Source organism: Rattus rattus, chromosome 4 (genome assembly GCF_011064425.1).
Source record: "Rattus rattus isolate New Zealand chromosome 4, Rrattus_CSIRO_v1, whole genome shotgun sequence".
Classification (NCBI taxonomy): Eukaryota; Metazoa; Chordata; class Mammalia; order Rodentia; family Muridae; genus Rattus; species Rattus rattus.
In genome coordinates, this window is record NC_046157.1 from 24,880,297 (window position 1) to 24,888,121 (window position 7,825).

Consider the following 7,825-nt stretch of genomic DNA (forward strand, 5'->3'; position numbering starts at 1 on the left):
TGTATCATATATATTCTTTGTCAAATTGAGGACATTTCTTCTGTGAACAATTTGTGGAATTTTTTTTTTGTATCAGGAGAAACTCTTGACACAGAGTTTTCTTCCATTTTTGAGGTAATTTTATGATTTTTACCCTTGACTCTGATAATATAGTCTATCACATTTATTCACAGGCACATATGGTACCTTTCTTGTGAGGTAAAATATGACATGGTCATACTGAAGAATCCTGTCAACACACAACAGATGTTTTTGTTTGTTTGTTTACTTTTGTTTAAGTCTGACTTGGACAAATTGAAGAATCCTGTCAATACATCACAGATATGCTGTTTGTTTGTTTGTTTGTTTGTTTTGGTTGTTTTGTTGGTTGTATATTTTTGTTGTTATTTTTCCCTAAGGTGAGAGAGAACGTTTAATAGTCCTTCTTCTTTACATGTTTGGTGAAATTATCCCTCATTTATCTGTTGCTTGGCTGTTTTCTTCGAAAGTGATTACTAATTTAATCTTCTTATATACCTGCCAAGTTTTTCTATGTCTTTCTTATTTAGTCTTGGCAGGTTGTCTGTTTCTAGGAATCTATCTCCCCTTACAATATCTAATTTGTGGTTCTGAAATTAATTGCAATTCATTTCTGTGCAATTGGTTGAAATGTTTCTCCATCCTTTTCTGTTTGACTGCATGTGGATCTTTATCTTTCTTTCCCAGTTATATTAGATGTGGACTTGTGTACTAATTTAAGTGTTTTATCTTCATTGACATTTTTATTACCTTTGCCATTTCTGCCTTGTTTATATCTACTTTGTTAGTTACTTCCCTTCTTTCTATTAGAAAACTAGTCTTCTGCTTTCCCAGTTCCTTGCAGTCTAAAATTACATGGTTTAAGAATGTTTTGGGGGGCTCTCTGCTCCTATGTGTTCCAGAGACCACTGAGTCTTCTTGGGCAGTGCCAGCTTTGTCCCATAGACATGACGGTGAAGACCATAGTTGAACAGACTTTGCCATATTGGGTACTTGGCTATCAGGGCTGCAAAGTGGTGATTGTTGCCATCAATAGCTCCTTCATTGACCTCAACTACGTGGTCTACATGTTCTAGTATGACTCTACCCATGGCAAGTACAGTGGCAAGTCAAGGCTGAGATGGGATACTTGTCATCAATGGGAAGCCCATCACCAGCTTCTAGGAGCTAGATCCCACTAACATCAAATTGGAGGATACTGGTACTGAGTATACTGGTGCCCTCACCACCATGGAGAATTCCAGGAACCACTTGAAGGGTGGGGACAAGACAGTTATCATCTTCTGCTTTTCTGTTCCTTCTGCCAATGCCCTCATGTTCCTGATAAATGTGAACCAGAAGAACTATGACAACTTACTCAAGATTGTCAGCAATGCATCCTGCACCATCAACTGCTTAGCACCTCCTGACAACTTTGGTATCGTGGAAGTACTCATGACCATAGTCTATGTTATCACTTCCTCTCAGAAGACTGTGGAAGACTCCCTGGAAAGCTGTGATGTAATGGCCATGGTGATGCCCAGAACATCATCTCTGCACCCACTGGTGCTGCCAAGGCTGTCACCAAGGTGATCACTGAACTGAATAAGCCAATAAGCTTCCTACACCCAATGCATCTGTTGCAGATCTGACATGCTGCCTGGAGAAACTTGCCAAGCATGATGACATCAAGAAGGTACTGAAGCAGACATCCGACGGTCCACTAAAGGGCATCCTGGGCTAACTGAGGACCAGATTGTCTCCTGCCATTTTAACTCCCACTCCTCCACCTTGGATACTGCCTGGGGCTGGCATTGCTCTCAATGACAACTCTGTAAAGCTCATTTCCTGATGTGACAATGAATACTGCTACAACAGTTTAGTGGATCTCACAGCTATATGATCTCCAAAGACTAAGAAACCCTGGAGTACCCACTTAAGCAAATACAATGAGAGCAAGAGGGAGGCCCTTGGCTGTTCTCAGTTGCTGAGGAGTCTCTGTCCCAACTAGACCCCCAACGCTGAGCATCTCCCAGACCCCCATAATAATGGGGGCCTTAGGAAACCCCACTCTCTTGAACACCATTGATAAAGCTCACTGCATCCACTTAAAAAGTTTTTTTACCTTTTTAATTTTTTTATCTTTTATTAATCATTCCATTCATTTACATCTTAAATGATATCCCATATCCAGGTTACTTCTCCATCAACACCCCATCCCACATCTACCCTCCCTTTCTCCCCTTTGCCTGTATGAGAATGCTTCCCTACCTACCCACGCCCTTCTACCCCACTTCTCCAGCATTCCCCCTACACTGGGTCAACAAACCACTCTGGGACCAAGGGCCTCCTCTCCCATCGCCATTAGGCAAGGCAATCCTCTGCTACATATGTATCTGGAGCTATGGATCCCTCCAGGTACAGTCTTTGGTTGGTGGTCTAGACTCTGGGAGAACTGGGTGGTCAGACCAGTCTATGCTGTTCTTTCAATGGGGTTGGGACCCCACTCCACTTCTCCAGTCCTTCTGCCAGCTCCTGCATCAGGTTGCCTGATCTCAGTCTGATTGACTCCGGGCATCCACATCTGCTTTGGTCAGTTTTTGGCCGGACCTCCTCCAGAACCACCACACTAAGTTCCTTTCATCAAGTGCCTCTTGGCCACGACAACGGTGTTGGGTATTGTGTCTGCAGACATGGTATATTCCCAGGTGGGGCAGTACCTGGTTGGCCCTTCCCTTCATCTCTGTTCCATTTTTTGTCCTTGTTCTTCTTAGGACAGCAACATTTTTGAGTTATAAGCTTTGAGATGGTTGCGTGGCCCCATCCCTCAACAAGGGATTGTGACTTTCTATTCATTCCAAATGTTGTGTGCCCTACTAGTCCACCACCCCATTCCCCTTTGCCTGTGAGATGGTGTTCCCCTCTAGGATCTCCCTTCCCTGGGGTGTCTTTACAAGGTTAGGCCCATTCTCTCTCACTGAGGCCAAACAAGGCAGTACTCTGCTACATGTATGCTGGGGACCACAGATCTGTCCATGTATGCTCTTTTGTTTGTGGCTTAGTATCTGGAAGCTCCCAGGGGTCCAGGTTAGTTAACACTGTTGGTCTTCCTATGGGCTTGCCATCCCCTTCATCTTCTTCAATTCTCCCCCTAACTCTTTCTTAAAGGTCCCTGACCTCATCCATCCCAACGGTTGGCTGTAAGTATCTGGAACTGTCCCAGTCAACCATTGGCAACCCCATTGGCTGGGGTCCTGTCTGAAAGCACAACTTAGCATCAGTAATAGAGTCAGGGTTTGTGCCTGCTCGTGGAATGGATATAGTTATTTCAAACTATTTTGGTACATTAAAGAATATTTGAAGTTGTGTTTGTACTTTCATTTGTCTTGAGATTAGTCTTTTATTTCTATTTCAATTTGTTTTCAGTAATGATAAATATATTTTAATTACCAAACACATGTACATTTGTTAAGTTTATTTCTGTTTCTAATATCAAATTAAGTTTGGATTAATATTAATGTAAGTTTGGATGTGGGGAAAGAGAAACCTTATATAGAATTGATGGAAGTATAAACAAGTACAGCCACTAGAGAAATGATCCCAGATGTTTCTCAAAAGACAGATTTAGAAATAGATGTACTCCATGGCTCAGGTACACCTCTCCTGGACACATACCCAAATGACTTTAAATTTCAAAGCAGAGAACCTTGTACACCCATGTTTATTGCTGCACTGTTTGAAATAGCTAGGAACTGGAGTCAATTTAGATGTCCATCACCAGACAAATGGATAATGGAATGTTACTCAGATGTAAAGAAAATTAAAACTGCTTTTACATTCTATGTCACCCTAGTCGAAACAGCAATTACCAGGGAAACAAATGAAAATAAATGATGCAGAGAATGGATGGAGAAAGAAAACTGGTATGTACTACTGTGAGATTGTAAAGTCGCATTCATTGCGTGTGTAAAGGTTCCTCGAAGTGCTGAAAATGCAGCTGCCATATAACCCTGCTATATAACTTTTAGGTTATTTACTAAGTCAAAATACCACAGGCATACCTTTATTACTGTGATGCTATTCTCAGGAGCTAGAAAATAGAGCCAGTCTAGAAACCATCAACAGGTGGATGTCTAAAATGAATGTGCTTATGTGGTAAAGTATCTCATTCAACTAGAAAGAGGAATGGAATTTTTATATTTGTAGGAAAATGGACAGCAATGGAAATCATTATGTTAAGTAAAATATTTTTCTCTCACAATCATCCAAAAATGAAATATGAACTCATATGTGCACTTGTGCATGTATAGGTCATGAAAATAGGAAGGTACATGGAAGCGTAGGAGAAAGAGATCTTGAAGACAACAAGGCAAGACAAAACAGAGAGTAATACAATGCATGGGACATGAAAGGAAGGTTCTGTTTGTGGGAGGAAAGGGATCCGCTAGAAAGGGGAATAGAAATGAAGGTCAGCTGTGAGGACCGCAAAGCCTAATTCACATTAACATGTATACAAAAAACAGCGGAAGGAAATGGCATAATGAAACTCATTACTTTGTGTGGTAATTTTAGAAATTAAAAACAGCAAACAAAACATAAAACCTCTGCCTTTTTTCAAAATATGAATAAATTAGAGATTGACAAAAATATAAAACTCAAAACTGGTTGAATGCCACAATAATCTTTTTTTTTTTTTCCCGGAGCTGGGGACTGAACCCAGGGCCTTGCGCTTACTAGGCAAGTGCTCTACCACTGAGCTAAATCCCCAACCCCACAATAATCTTATCATACTTAGACAGTAGAGGTTCAACTACCACTGGTGGTGCTGAGATGTGTGTGTTAGGGCTTCTTTCTAACTGCCTACTGGGGTGAGCCCATACCCCAGCTCCTCTAGCTTGCTTTGGACTACAAGGCTCTATCTGTCATGTTCTTCATGTGTGAAAGACAGAAGTGCAAGCATCAACACCAGTATCAAAAGAATATTGTAATCCTTTGTAGGTGACATCTGATTTATAATAAAAGCACTTCGTATGATCAATCCCAAGGAGAGGACATATAACATTTGATTTCTATCACAGAGTAGTGTGAATGTGTAATGTACCTATGGGACAGTGAAGAACTCAGGCTTATCATTTGGTTTTAACAGCTTAATTTTTAGATGTGATTTCTCGTGTATAATATAACATTCTTATCCTGAGATGTCCAAGGCCTCATCTAACCATGGAAATAGAGCAAAACCCAAGATTGGAAGACCTATCTTATATTTATATACACTTGCTTCTGATACAGAAATGTATGAACCAATCAAAAAGTCATGATCTATCAGAATCCAAACCACCTTCAGTGGAGGAAAAATAAATATTGCTGCTGCTGCTGCTGCTGTTACTACTACTACTACTACTACTACTACTACTACTACTACTACTACTACTACTAATAATAATAATAATAATAATAATAATGATAATAATGGGATGGATACCTCAGTCAGTGGTCTGGAGAAGTTTTCTATTTCCCTTGAATAGAGGTTCCCAAGGTGACTTGGGAGCAGGCAGTGCTGTTTGGTGACATCCTGTGTTTCTTCATAGGATTGGTACCTTGGTCCTTCATCCCCCATCAAATGTTCCTATCATGTAGTCATTCCCAAAATCTCACTATAGAAGAAGCACACAGAATAATGTTCTTTTATGTTTAACAGACAGAGGAGGACCTTCATCCTTCCCTTTGTTACAATTTTTTGTTCTGTTTTTTTTTAACTTCTTGAACAATTTTAGTCTTTTTTTAAAAATTTCAAACCAGAAAGAATTTGACATCACACCATTTTCAAGAAGTGCCATTTTGCCACTCTCAAAGGTGTGCAGTTGTTCTGTATTTGATTCTAAGCATGGCCATATTCCAAAAGTTATAGCTATAAATTCTGAGAGATATTTCCCATTTTAATTGCAACCACAGATTTTCTAATGTAGCAGGTGTGGGTGCTACATTTATTTTTTTCCTGCTGGGAAGATCTAGAAGGCGATCATTAATCCTTTCTAGTATTCTTTTCCCAGTACAACGATGTGTGCTTTGTAATATTCTGAGGCCACATCTTATCGATATGCTACAAAATCATTCTTGCCTCATTGCTAAGTACTAACAGCCATATATTAATACAGTTAAAAATAATTTTAACTTCAGACTCTTGCAAATTCAACTTTTCAATTCTATTTTGACTCTGCCATGTTCGTTCCTGTCTTATTGAAGTTTATCACACTCAGGTTGCAGAAGCCATCTCCATAGTTTAACAGACAACTTCCTCATCTCACTCAACATGGCAGGGTTATTTAGTACGTAGGCCCTCTCTGTTATCAGGGGTGATGGTTTTATCAAAGAGGGAGCAACAGGACACTGTACAGTGGCATTGCCCACCTGTTACATTAGACAAAATTTTCTTACATCCTGCATCAGTTTCCTTGCTGCCTACTGCCCTGTCTTGAAACCACTACCATGAGTCAAAGGCTTTGCTACAGCAACTCTTGGAGACAATTGTCACGTGGCACTGCCTTGCTGAACTCCCTCAAGGTCTAATTGCTTTCTGAAAGTAAGCATGATTCTTTGCCTCTGTAACATGAAGGACTTGTCTATAATGAGCTAGGTCTTGCTGTAAGATTTAAGCTGAATGGAGGACCCCATATTATGGTTCTTTTTAGATCTGAGTGTGAAATATCCTCCATGAACTCACAGTGGGGCTGTCTTGAGAGGCTTCAGCAGAGGGAAATGGAACTTCCATAGGATGTAGGTCACTAGAACTGGGCCTTATGGAATTATATTTGCTTCTGCTTTTGGTCTAGTTCTATCTATTTGCTATGAGACAACCAGGGAAGCAGTACCCAGAAGATCTAATTCCTACTCATTGAACAAGGACTGTCACCTGACACTTCCTCCTGTGACTAGCTCTTCCCTCTCCAACAATGAGACAACCAACATAAGTCTCCTCGGATATTTTGTCAAGTATTGTGTGATAATACTGATAAAATTAACTGATGAAGTGCCCATTCTCCATAGACTGAGAAATGCCTGATCTAAGATTTTTCTGTGGCTAAAGGCAAACTTTCTAGAGGGCAAACAGAAATATGTAAATATTCTTTAAGCTTTTGCCTATGTCATGCATGGAATTTGTCACTGACAAGCAAATCAATTATCCCAGCTCAACAAAAGAGATAATTACACTGTGCTCACCATAAAGCTATGACAACTATATGAGCTATATCTATAGTTGTGGAATATTAATAATTTAGAGTTATAATTCAATGTACACAAGTGGATTTTTGTTAAGAGAAATTCAATATTTTTTCTAAGATCATACTTCCCCAAATGCATATTAATAAGTATAATTTATTTTTATTAAATATAGATTTTTAAAACAATATTCTGATTATACTTTTTCTACACCCAATACCTCAGATATCCTTCCTCATTTCTCCACTCATTGGAATTTATACCCTTTTTGTTTCTGGTTTCATAACAAACAGGCATCTGCAGAATAACAAAATAAACTAAGATAAGATACAAAAACAAATAAACTAAAATATGACAAAACAACAGATGATAAAGAACAAAAAGGATAAAGCAAAAGAAAGATACAAAGAGACACATTCACATACACACAGAAATGCCATAAAAGTCACAAAACCAGAAGCAATTATGGTTTAGATCCTAGAGACCATGGCAAGCCAAGTGAAATTCTGTATGCTAATATTCTGCAAGTATCTTCATGATTTATAGCCTTGACTCCAATGTTCCCATTTTTAATGAGAAATAATTATGCTATTTTAAAATAATTTATTTT